A 13,092-nucleotide genomic window follows, 5' to 3' on the forward strand; every position below is an offset into this window, starting at 1 on the left:
CCCCCTCTTTCCACTTTTCTTTTTACTTTCTCTTCTATTTTTATTCTCTCATCTCTGCAACTCTGTCATTCTTCTGCAAATTCTGCTGCTGTAATTTTTTCTTCCTTCAATTCTTTTACTTTCTATACATTCCCATACTCTATATTCAAACATGGCTCCAAGTGGTCATAGATATGAGAAGAATCTACAAGATGTACAAAAAAATCTTGCTAATAAAGGTCTTACACTCTCCCCTATTCCTGGTGTGAATGCCAAATCAATTCTTTCTGTCAAGCTTTTCTCCAATCAAAATTGTGATGATCAATCAATCATAATTTCTCTAGGTCAAATTCTCGCAGGTCTCCCTATTCCTCTTTATAACCCAGACATTCCTTTATTTTATGAAATTCTCGCTCATCCGAGATTTTCGCGAGCCATTTTCCAACTAAGTGGGGACTGCATCCGTCTGATGCTAGAGTTCGCTAATCGTGGTGCTGGTAGAGGATATCTTTACTCCACTGAACTTAGGGATCCAAAATTCGCAGACCTAGAGATAGTTGCTGAGAAATATACAGTGGCAAATTTCTTTGAAAACTACGAACTTATCTCCATGAAGAAGTAGAATACTCGTTGGGGTATTCGATTAAGAAGGAAAGATAACATTGATGAAGCCAAAATTCTTATGCAAGATATTGACTGGAATTCTGGTAAAAATACAACTCCTCGTCAATCCAAAGATGACAAATGGTGTGTGTTTCCTTTAATGCTAAAGGGTCCTTACATTGCTTTATCAAACGCTCTTCCTGCGAATCTCGCTACATATAAACCTTGGGTTTTCTCCTGGCCCGAGAAGGAAAAAGAGGTATACTTCTCCCCTTTAACTCATTTTATACTTCTTTATTGATTTTTATTATTCTGTTCGCTAACTCTTGCGATATTCCGCAGATCCAAAAACTAAAAGATAGTTATAGCAGGACTGGAAAATCTAGCACTCTATTAGCTCTTCGCTCATACACAGATGAGGTAAGAAATTTTCTTTTATGACTTAAAATAGTACTGTTACTTCCATGCTTCCATTTCTTATTTCTATCTGTGTGTGAAGATTATTGCTGAAGTATCTGCTGATGCTGCGAAGATTTGTGATAAAGGTAAAGGTTCTCTTCGCAAGGAAAAATCAACTGGTCCTCCTCCAAAGAAAAGAAAAGTTCGTTCTCCTTCTCCTTCAAATGTTCTTCCTAACTTAAGTTCTGAAAGTGATAAGGGTGATGAAGATAACGATGATCTTGCTGCAACTGAATATTCTCCACCTGAATCTTCTATAGCTAAGCTTTCTGGCCTCTTTTCTGATTCTCTACAAGGGATGGGAGATATCCAATTCGCAAATACCTGCAAATCTCTCGCTACCCTTTGTGATGTCCCTTTACTGGATGGTGATAACTCTCTTCGTGGAGTTTCTAGATCAGTGACTCCCGACTTCCTGCATTCTCTCAATAGTTTGGTATACTTTTATCTTTTTACTTTTTCATTGTTATAACTCAAAATCTCTTTCTATATTAATATTTTTTATTTCTTTTCGCAGGCTGGAAAAGTTTCTTTTGCGGTTGCCTCATATCTAGAGAGAAGACGCAAAAATCTTGAAAAGAAGAATCTTCAATTTCGCAAAAAGAATGAGGAATTGGAAGGTGAAGTTAAAAGTCTTCGCGAGAAAAATAGACAATTAGAAATTGGTTCATCCTCGTATAAGAACAAAATTTCTAGTCTTCAACAAGCCAATAATCAGCTTTACGGTATGTTACTTTTCTCTTTTCTCTTTATTCATTCATCCTGTTGTTTTATCTTATTTAAATGATCCTTTTTGCAGACATTTATGGTATTTCTGATGAAGCTACCCTTCTTCGCTCATTTCCTAATGCCTTGGATAATAATACCCTTCTTGAATGTCTTAACAATTCTTTAAATAGCTTCTCAAATGATAGAATTTCATCTCTTTCTCTAAATGAACTTAGATCTAAATTTCGCCTCTTAGAGATTGATCATAGATCCAGTTTAGGCTTATCAAACAGATTTAAGCATCTCCTTATTGATTCCAAAGAGAAAACCAATGAATTAAGAACCAAAATTAGCGGTCTCATAGATGATAAGGATCCTATCTCTGATCAAGGTGCCAAGGCTTTAGCGAAATTCCAAGAGGCTCTTCTTGAAGTTCAACTTGAGCGAGATGAAGCTAACCACAAGAATATTGAACTCTGCGAAAGGGAAAATCAAATTCGTTCTTGTCTTCTCATAAGTAGTGAGGATGAATTTGTCTGGGCTGCGAAAATTTTAGATGATGCTAGAAAAGATTTAGGCGTAAATGTTAGTCTCCAAGTTGAACATACAACCTTGATTAGAGACATGATTTCTGACAGAGAAGGTTGCTAATTGCTCTTCTTTATTAATCTTTTGCTTCTTATGAATTTTCATCAAGTTAATAATTAGTTGCCTTTTGTTCGCAGATTCTGAAAATAAATATCGTGAAAAGATTGAAGAACTTGAAGCTGAAAAGAAGGAACTCGCAAAGAATCTTTCTTCTCGCAATGACAAGTATTCTAGATTGAAGAATCAAATCATAATCACTGTTGAGAATTTTAAGAATGACGCTATGCACTTTCGCAATCAAACCATCCAGATAGTTTGTGATGATCATAATATCCCTCATTCTGATTATCCTTGTCTTTTAGAAGAAATCCCACAAAATACTCCCAGTTTGATTATCTCTGATAGCGAAGTTGACGATGAAGAGTCTGATAGTGATGGAACATCTGATGGTGATAAAGATTCTGACGCAGATGAAGAAGGAAACAAGTCTGGTGAAGATAATGAGGATTAACCAAGAAATAGTCTTTACTTCTTTCTTTGATTCTTTGTAATACTTGTACACTTATTTCTTCTTTCTGTATATTTCCTGCATGAATGAAAACAATTTTTCTTTGAAATACAATTAATCAATATAATTATTAACTTTTGAATTTTTGAGTAAATCTCTCACATGGAGATAAATAACGTTTTCTAATTTCATACATTCCCATACTTGCCTCTGTTATTTAAATTCAAATGAGAGATTTCATATAATTTTTCTTATTGTACAACTTCGCAGCCTTTTGCGAAGTGATTTTTCTTTCTTTTCAAAATCTCATTCATGTGTGGTCTTATTTTGCCTTCCTAATTAAAGGTCTTATTATGCCACCTCTTGTCATTGCGACAAAATCGCAGGACGTCCTTGCATTTTCATGCAAAAACCCATTGATCTTGCCTTAACTTTTTATTTTGTATTATGGCCTCTTCAGGAATGTTGCGACAATATGACAGGCCTAAATATTCTTGCGAAAATAAAGCCCCATGACATTGCCGTCTTGTGACGAAATCGCAGGACGTCTTCGCACTTTCATGTGAAAACCCATTGATTTCGTCTTATCTTTTTCTTTTGTATTATTGCCTCTTCAGGATTGTTGCACAAATATGACAAGCCTTAATACCCTTTCGAATAAAAAAAACTCATGACATTTGCGTCTTAAGACACTTATCAGCTCCCTAATGGAGGGTGCCGCCCTTATCTCCCCCCTGGTTGCCCCTTCAAGAAGGCGTACTTCTACCATACAAGGTTAGCTCCTCCCATCCAGTCTTAATAACAACCAGTTGTTTTCGCAGCCTCTTATCCCTTTTACTTATAAGGCTTATGTTTACGAGACTGCACCCTAAGTGGGGTTTTCTTCAGGCCGAGTGCAGTATAAGCCAAGACTTGTCAAGAATGGCAAGGACGCTTAAAACCCCCCCGGCACCCTTGAATCAACCGTGTACCTCGGCGCCTTGATCAGATTCTGCACTCCTTGGGAGAGTCCTTATTACCTTAGTCGCCCAACCTAAGTCATATGCTTAAGTTAAGAATCCAAGGTGCCTCTCCCGGATGGGCTTGATTGACCCCAAATCTCCATGACTCAGGTTCCGGTGGCGGTGTAGCCTTTCCCTGAATCATGCAATAGGTACCCCCTTATATGACGTACTTTGGGTCTTACATTTGCCTCTTGCGAAATTATATTCGCGAACTAGGGTGTACGCCATAAAGGTTCGCCTCTTTCTCTTTTGCCATTCTTCTCTGATTATTTTCTGTAAAATTTATTATCTCTGCGAGAGTCTCGCAAATCATTATATTGTATCTGAATTTCGCAATCTCAATTTTGTTGTTTAATCAAATGTATTTTTGAGAATTTTACTTATTGCGAGAATATTTCAACAACTTAATCATTCATACATTTCTTGTTTTTATTATCCTTGCCATCCTCTGCTTTTTTATTATTTTCTGCTATTGCTTCCTTGGTAGTTGTATGTTCATCCTTCTTATTCCGAGCTAACATTAATTTTGCAACATCTCTTCTCCTTTCTTTTCGATTGTATCCACCATCAACCTCTCACTTCTTTGTACGTCTTTGATTTTGTGTCGCCAATTTTCCTTCTGGTTTGCTCTTCCTTCGCAAGATTCTATCTCAGTCTCGTAACATCTTTTTCCTTCAATCCAACCTCCCTTTATGATTCCTACACCATTGGGGTGGGGGAATTTGATGCACTGGTGGAAAGTTGAGGCTACACCTAGAATCCCATGTAACCAAGGTCGACAAATTAATGCATTGTAGGGTGACTCTACATCAACGACACAGAATGAGATTTCAGAAGATATTCCCTTCAATGGAATTTGCATAGTGACCTCCCCTTTAGGCTTGTTAGCAGTACCATTAAAACCATATATCTTATATGTTGATGGTATAAGATCATCATCTCTTCCACCCATGGTTTTATAAGTATGATAAACTAAGATGTTCACAGAGCTTCCAGTATCGACTAGGATTCTATTGATTGCCCATGAATCTTCAGCTTCATCATCCTCATCTTTTTTTGGTTTTGGATTAATTTCTATCAATGGATTGTCATGCACCTCTTCTCCTTCAGGAATTTCTTCTGCGGTAAAAGAAATGATATGTTTCTGCCATTCCTCTGGTCGTGAAATTTTCGCAATATTCATAATTTCTCTTCCATTATTATCTCTTGCGAACACTCTACTTAAAACATTATCATGAAAATCTTCAATTGTCTTATATGAATGTACAATAGAGTGACAGAACAGATTTTTTGCTTTTGCACCAACTTCTATGAAGAATGTTTATTTCTTTTTCATCGTATTCACTTTGTGATGTTCTGGCGGTGGTGGTAATGGTTGAGATTGCGGTTGCCCTACCAGAAAGTCGTTTAGTTTTCCTTGATCTATCATTCTCAAAATAATTCTCTTTACATTTCTGCAATCGTTTGTGGTATGTCCATGAAAATGATGATACGAACAAAATTCATGACTTCTGTGATTTGGGGGCGGTTCCGTTCCCATGTTCCATGGTGTTGGTATATTCTCCATCAAAATTATAGCTTCCCATATCTTCTCTACACTTGCCTTTAGAGGTGGCATCTTGATTTCTTCCCATATTACTTTATGACCTCCTTGCCCTCTATTAAAGTTTGGTCTTTGACCTCCATATGTTTCTTGCGGTTGATCGAGTCTTTGAATCTTGTTATTTCCTCCACGACTGTAGAAATTTCTTTCTCTTTCATATTCTTCTTGATCTCGGCTCCCCATAGCTACCAATTTCTGCTGATTGTTACTTGTCTCCTTTTCTTGTTGTACTTGCGCAGTATTCGCCACTGTGTTTATTAGCTTGGGTAATAAGCTTACATTCATTGTTTGTGAGCTGGTGTTCGCAACGGGATATGATTCCATTTCATTTTGTTTTTCCTCTAAAGCAATGTATTCTTCTTGAAGTTCTCGCAATTCAGTCATTGTAATCGTATTCTTGACTCTGAAAATTTGAACATACAACAGGTTTGTTGCAAACATAGCATTGATAAATGATAATATGAGATATCTCTCATCTACACGGCCAGCCATTTCGCTACACATAGTTCTCCATCTTTTAGTCAAGTGTTTCAAACTTTCGCCAATCCTTTGTTTTAATCCAAACACATCTTCTATACCAGGTCGTGAGGAATTATTACTTATATATGCTCCCAAGAATGTGGTCTGCAAATGATTGAAGGAGGTTATTGTATTCTTTGGTAAACCTTCAAACCATTTTAACGCTTCTCCTGTTAAGCTGGATGCGAAATATTTGCACAATACCGCATCATGATTTTCCCATTGTAACATGCACCTCACATAAGCTTTAATGTGTTGAATTGCACAAGTTGTTCCATCGAAAATGCTGGTATTTGCACAATACCGCATCATGATTTTCCCATTGTAACATGCACCTCACATAAGCTTTAATGTGTTGAATTGCACAAGTTGTTCCATCGAAAATGCTGGTTAATGCGGGAAAATTGTATTTCGGTGGTATTCCTCCTAATTGTACTTCCCTTGTAAATGGAGTTTTCACAGCTTCTTCTATTGCTTCATCCAATTGTCTTCTACCTACTTCTCCTCTGTTATTTATCATTCCTCTCATTTCTTCTAATTCTTTCAAGATTTGTTTATTTACACCTGAATCTTGGCCCATTAGTCTCTTTAATTTTGCTTCTCTTCTTCTGCGTTCACGTCTATCTTCTCTTGCGAAATTTCGTATCTATTTTTCGTTATCCTCATCTCTTCTTCTTCTGCGATTCTCTTCCTCATCCCTATCTTGAATTTCGCAAATGATTATGTCGTTCATTTTCCCCTCCATAATTTTGTTCACTTCTTATCAACTCAATTCGTTGTCTTTCATCCATTCTCTCCACTCTATCATACTCCTCATTGAGATTATCATTATTCCGGTTTTGTATACGCCTTCTTTCTCGATTGTCATGATTGTTCTGGCGAATTGTCTCCTGAAGCTCTTGCTCTTCCATTTCCGCTCTCAACCTTTCACGTTCGCAGATCAAACGTGCTTGTTCAGCATTATGTCTTTCAATTTCTTCTTCAATTGTCTGTTGATTTCTTTGATTTTCTCTCACATGTAAAATTCTTCTTCCCTCCTCTTGATTTCCTTCGCCATCTTGGTTATTTTGTCTCTGAATTTGCCCGTTCTCTTGATTTCCTCCAATTTTCCCATCATCAAAAGTTTCATTTTGTGGAATGTAACGATCATCAGTTCTTTCTCTATTTTCGCGATATTCTTCATTAGGATTTGATATTTCTTCTTGAATATTGTTTCCAGCATTGATCGTGGGTGAATTTTGCCTCATTTATCTTCTAGTCGATCTGGAATATGATTTTGTAATACTTCTCGATCTTCTATTCTGTAATATGATATTCTCCATCCTTAATTCGTGATTTTGTCTTGTTAAATTCGCACATTCCTCTACCTCGGCTCTTCTTTCTTCATGTATTCTCCGTCTCAATGTTTCTAACGCTCCAATTTCCTCATTTCCATGAATTATTCCTTCATCTGCTTCTTGATTTCTCTCTTCCTGTCTATAATTTATATTTTGTTGCTCTTCTTCTATTTCTTCTGCTGAATTTGATCGCCAAGTGTGTACGCTCACTCTGTCATAATATGTATTCCTCTTTTGAACTAATGTTTGTTGAATTGGCGATTGAATTAGATTTTCTCTATTATTTCTCATTCTAGTAGATTCTCCCACTACACTTCTTTCTCTTCCAGCAATTCTCTTGCTTCTTCTAATAGTAGTCGGTTGTTCGGATGTATTTCTTCTTCTAGCCATTTCTTCAATGCTAACAGTATTGCAAGAAATTATGAAAAATTCTTAATCAATCACTTTAAATTTTCACAAATCTCAATATCAATCTTTAGTTTTCTCTAGAATAATCTTCAACTCGTCCCTGTTTCTAGCGTCATTATGTAGTTGCAGGAAATCCTACACTACACCCCTCATATGATTTCATTGTTGATCAACTCATTTTTAGGTTTACACTCTTAATTTTATTGATTAATTTTTGAATATTCTTACAAGAAAGATAAAGAAATCAAGAATGAACTCTGCTCTGAACTTTCTCTCTCCTATTTACTTGTTTCTTACTCAAAAAAAGATCTTTCTCTCCTTTGCAACTCGAATGACTATTTATAAGGAAATACATAGTGGATGACAGCTAATCTGTCCTTTATTTTCGGATATGGTTTGCGAAATTCTCGCAACCTTACAAATGTTAACTTCGCAAGCTCTCTAATTTTCACAAGATTATCACGTCTTTCTCATGATCCTTGATGACGTCGTTTCTGAAATTGTTCTGCGACGCTATTGTGCAACACCATTGATAATTTCGCTGAGACATAATTGTTGCGAGATTCTGATCCTACACCCGGTAATGGGGTCTAGCTCCACATGATGAAAACACACTCAAAATTCCTTTTTATTGCTCAAAGGGTGTTTACAAAGATGAAATGGGAGAAAATATGATAAAACCGGGTTTGTAACAGTTTTATTTGTTACAAACTGAAAAGAACGATAAAATACTTATGTTGCTGACACTGTATCTCTACGACCCTCTAGACTCTGTCGTTATCACTGTTGATAAACGACTGTTTTATGTGGTCTATGTTCTTCGTTCTCTCCTTCAATGGAAGCAGCAGAGACAAGCTCTGCAACTATGATTTCTCACCCTATTTCGTCCCATAACTCTCCATAATCTCTTCTATTGCTCCTCAACAGTTTATATAGCCTCACAGCACCGAAATATCCCGTCATAACTCCATATAATTCTCCATTTACTCGGCAGTAAAGAATATCTCCTTGGGAAAATTTTCTTCCCTTTCTTCTCTTCTCACGCTGTCAACCAGTGTTGAATCTTCCTTATTTAACTCCTCCACGATTCTGCAGCGACCAATCTCAATCCAAGCACGAGAAGCACACATACAAACAAGTTGTAATCCCGTGATTATCTCAACTGCACATGTACTCCCCTGTTTTCTTCCCAACGATTATCCAGCCCAAGTAAACTCATTTGAACACCCATACCAGCATTGTCTGGGCATATCACGTTCATCCCAATCGAAATAAGTGGTTGAGTCTCACTGAAAGTCCTCCACAAATCCAACAGAACATCTCGCAGGAAGATAAACCCGAGAATGTGTTCAATGTTCGAATCTACCATTCTAGCCAATTTTGTTCCAAACTATGACCATTACCAGCTCTGTTGAGGCAAAAAAAACAAACCCAATGAGTTTCGGCCCTTGAATCTCCCTAGAACATGATCGAAATTCAATCCCTAATTTTGTTCCGTCCCGTGAATATCCAATTTTCCCGCCAATTTTGAAATTTGAATGAAGGGGACGACTTCCCCCTAACAGAGATGGTGGTGCGAATAGCAGTTGGCCCTCCGGGGGTGTAAATAGTAATTGAGGTGCCCCTTAGTAATTGAGGTGCCCCTTAACCAAAGTGAGAGTTCGCATAGCAAATGTCCTCCGGGGTGCTCCGCATAACTTTTCGAGCTGATTTTTCGAAAAATGTTTATTTCCCAATAATACCTACAAACACACAAAACACAATACTAAGTACAAAATCGAGTACCAACATAGAGAAAATTAAGAACAACTTAGACACAAAAATGTGTCTATCAATCCCCATGACTGGCTATGACATATGGATTTAGCAATTCACTAAAAATAGTAATTTTACTGTTAAGACAGCCTATAAGCTTTTGGATGGTGATATCCTTGTTGTTGGTTCTAATCCTCAAATTAATCATATCTATAAGAGCCTTTGGAAGGACTCGCTTTTTCCTAAAATCTAACTTTTCTTGTGGAAATGCAAAAAAGGTATCATGACTGCTAAGAATAAATAAATTGTCTATAGGCCTAATCAAGATAACACTTGCAACATGTACGATTTGAATACACCTGAAGCAATTGAGCATCTTATTCTTCATTCCCCTTCTATAAATATGTTTGGGCTTTTTTACCTTTTGGAAACTTTATGCTTCGAGATTCAGTTATTGTTGTCAATATTTATGGTTGGATTAATAAACACCTCTTTACCAATATGATCCCCATCGCTCTGTTTTAATTACTACTTGGTGTCAATGGAGAGATAAATATTTTTACATCTTTCAACAAAAATCTCTTAATACCTTGAGTACGGCTAGACCAGTTGTCGGACTTATTAGTGATACTAATGAATTTGTAGTCTCATGTAATAGTAATAACCAATCTCCTACCTTTGAGTGTTTCCTTCCAGTGAAGATCTTCCACAAGATTGCTATATTGTTTACTGTGATGCATCTTATGATAAGGATACTAACAACTCGGGTATTGGTATTGTCATTTTTAATCAAACGGGAGAATGCGAAGGGTTCAAGATAATTTTAGGCCATGACATGGGTTCTGAAGAAACTGAATGTTTTTCCTTACTTGAAGATGTGAAGTGGTTTAAGGTAAGTGACTATGACAATATATATTTTTGAAGTGATGGTAAGGATGCTAATTTTTTACTTAACAACAATATCGACCAGATTAGCTGGTTAAATTATTCTACTTTGGAGGAACGTCTCTTTTTTCTAAGTGATTTTAGTTATGTAAAAAAAAGTGTGCTAGTAGGAATTCTAATTCATGGGCAAATAAAGCAGCCAAATATAGCAGAAAATTCAATGTTTCAGGTGAATAGTTGGACAATAATCCTATATTTGGCTTAACTCTGATGTAATCGTTTCTCTGTATTTTTATATATTTTTCTTTCCTAGCAAAAAAGAAAATAATATTGATTTGTTTTGCGAACTTGAAATGGGATCAGAACAATTTACTGTATCTCGAATTTCGGATCTCGATCCCGTATCTGCATAGGCCTGAACACCTTGATAATTTGATTCTGGTAAGATCATAGGTGAAAAATTTGTCCAAATTTTGTATCACTTAATCAAGCAGTTAAAGAAGACATTGAGGATCTTATACTAAACTAGAACTCGCTCCTCATTACTATAACAGAGAGAAAATCAAGTTTGTTAGGGACGATTTTGTTTTTTTTATAATAAAACTCTCATACTTCTCTTCGACTCGCTATCAATGTCCGTGAGTTTCTTTTATGAATCCCATTTCACTAAAATTGAGAAATTTATTTCAAACATGGAGCGAGACCATGAATCTTGGCAAGATCTCGCCCGAGATAGTGGATGAGAATGTATATTCTTAGAAATTATATTCCATACATATGCCATCAATTGTTAATATTTTTATAGTTTCTTATAAAGTAATTTTTTTTTTGTTTTTTTAGTAAATATAAGTTGTATTACAAGGTGTTGGTTGGGAGCCTAACGACAAGTTGTGCCCCTACATCTTTCTGAATGACAAGGCATATCCTGTGAAACCGATAATTTCCATTTTAATATAGTAATCATGGCAAGTGGTGCAATTCTTCAATCTTTTCAGTAAGGTCACCATATCATCTTCGAGCTCACCGAGGTAAGAGAAAGCTATGATGTCGAATCCCTAACCGTTAGTGTTGCATTTATCCAGACATTTGTTGCGCTTACGAGAGACTGCATTGGAAATGGCCTGACCTGGCTGGAAAGAGCGGACACCACCATCAGTGAAAGGCGAAACACCGATAACGCCGAAACAAATATCTTTGCCATTATCCCAATTGTAAACGAGAACATCAACAAGCCTCGGTTAAGTGTCATTATCAGCTAAAAAGGCTGAGGCAACCTGTTTTCCGGCGGGGACACATGCTCTAAAACAAACGTACACTAATGTTCCACGTACAATATCTTGGGGGAATACAAAACCTACGTCACTAGCACAATGTAAAACATGATCGTCGAAGACTTCCATCTTTTCGTTGCAACTTGAACACAAGGTACCAATTTCAAAAATAGTTAAGTGGTATCCCCTCCGTAAGAGATGATATAAAAATATATGAATGAAATTTTTGTTGGAATATACTCCCTCTGTTTCAAAAAGACCGTCCTTTATTTCATTTCCGTCAGTTTCAAAATTGTGTCCAGTTTCAATGAACTCTCTATTATAGCCTTTAATTTTTTATATTCATAAATGCATATTAATGAGACCTAATCCAAAATATTAAAGAAATTTGTACAATTAGGGAAACAAATATATCCTTCATTCCTTTTAAAAGACAATATATTTGGCTCCAAGAATTAAATTCCCTAAAGAGTTTATACTCCATAAATTCGATATCTTTTAATTTTCCTTTTTTTATTTCCCATTTACAATCCTCTTAACAATTTTAGGCAGTTTTTAATACTTGAATTTTTATTAACATAAAATAGGTAAATAATTAAGTGTAGTCAAGTAAAGTATTATGGTCTCGTTAATATTTTGACAAATTCAAAGCAGACTGTCTTTTTGAAACGGAGGGAGTACTAATAAAATTTGTTTTTATTTTATCTCCACATGCGGGCTATGAGTTATAACCCCAAAGGTGTCGTTATCCATCTACAAAAAACCCATCAAATTCAAAAAAAAAGTAACACAAAAACCTCAAATAACAAAAATAACACAAAACCCCCAAAGGTGTCACTATCCACCACCAATCACCACCAACCAGTAACACCACTACTAATCAACGGTAACAAAGACAAACAACATCACTGCCACCATCCTACCATCACCAACCAACAACACCATCATCGCTGCCACCACTACCATCACCAACCACCACCATCATATCCACCATCGATATAAACCAGCACCACCATCTCCACCAACCAGCACCACCCATCACCATCAGCTTCATAACCATCATTGTCATCGCTAACTACCACTACTAGCAACAAACACCATATCCACCAACAAATACTAGCACTACCAAAATCAAAACCAAAATCCTTTCGTCTAGGAACAAGTCCAAGGTCAGGCTACAGACTATCTCGTAAAGAATTATCCGATAAAAATGCGACAAAGTTTTACGCTGGATGTCTGGCTTCCTAGACGCAACTTACCCGGAGGTAAGAGTAATCCTTAACAAATTCCGTGTCTCGTTTGTTTTCGGTACAGATGGTGCAGTGGGCATCGTTTCAATGGGATTATACATTCGTGACCATTAGAGCAATGCATCTACTTACTCCATGTTCCGTGTGCAGGGCTACAGGGGTTGTTCCCCCTTCACAATCCTGCGAATTGCAGAGCTACGGGAGGAGTCCCCCCC

This window comes from Papaver somniferum, chromosome 5 (assembly GCF_003573695.1).
Source record: "Papaver somniferum cultivar HN1 chromosome 5, ASM357369v1, whole genome shotgun sequence".
Classification (NCBI taxonomy): Eukaryota; Viridiplantae; Streptophyta; class Magnoliopsida; order Ranunculales; family Papaveraceae; genus Papaver; species Papaver somniferum.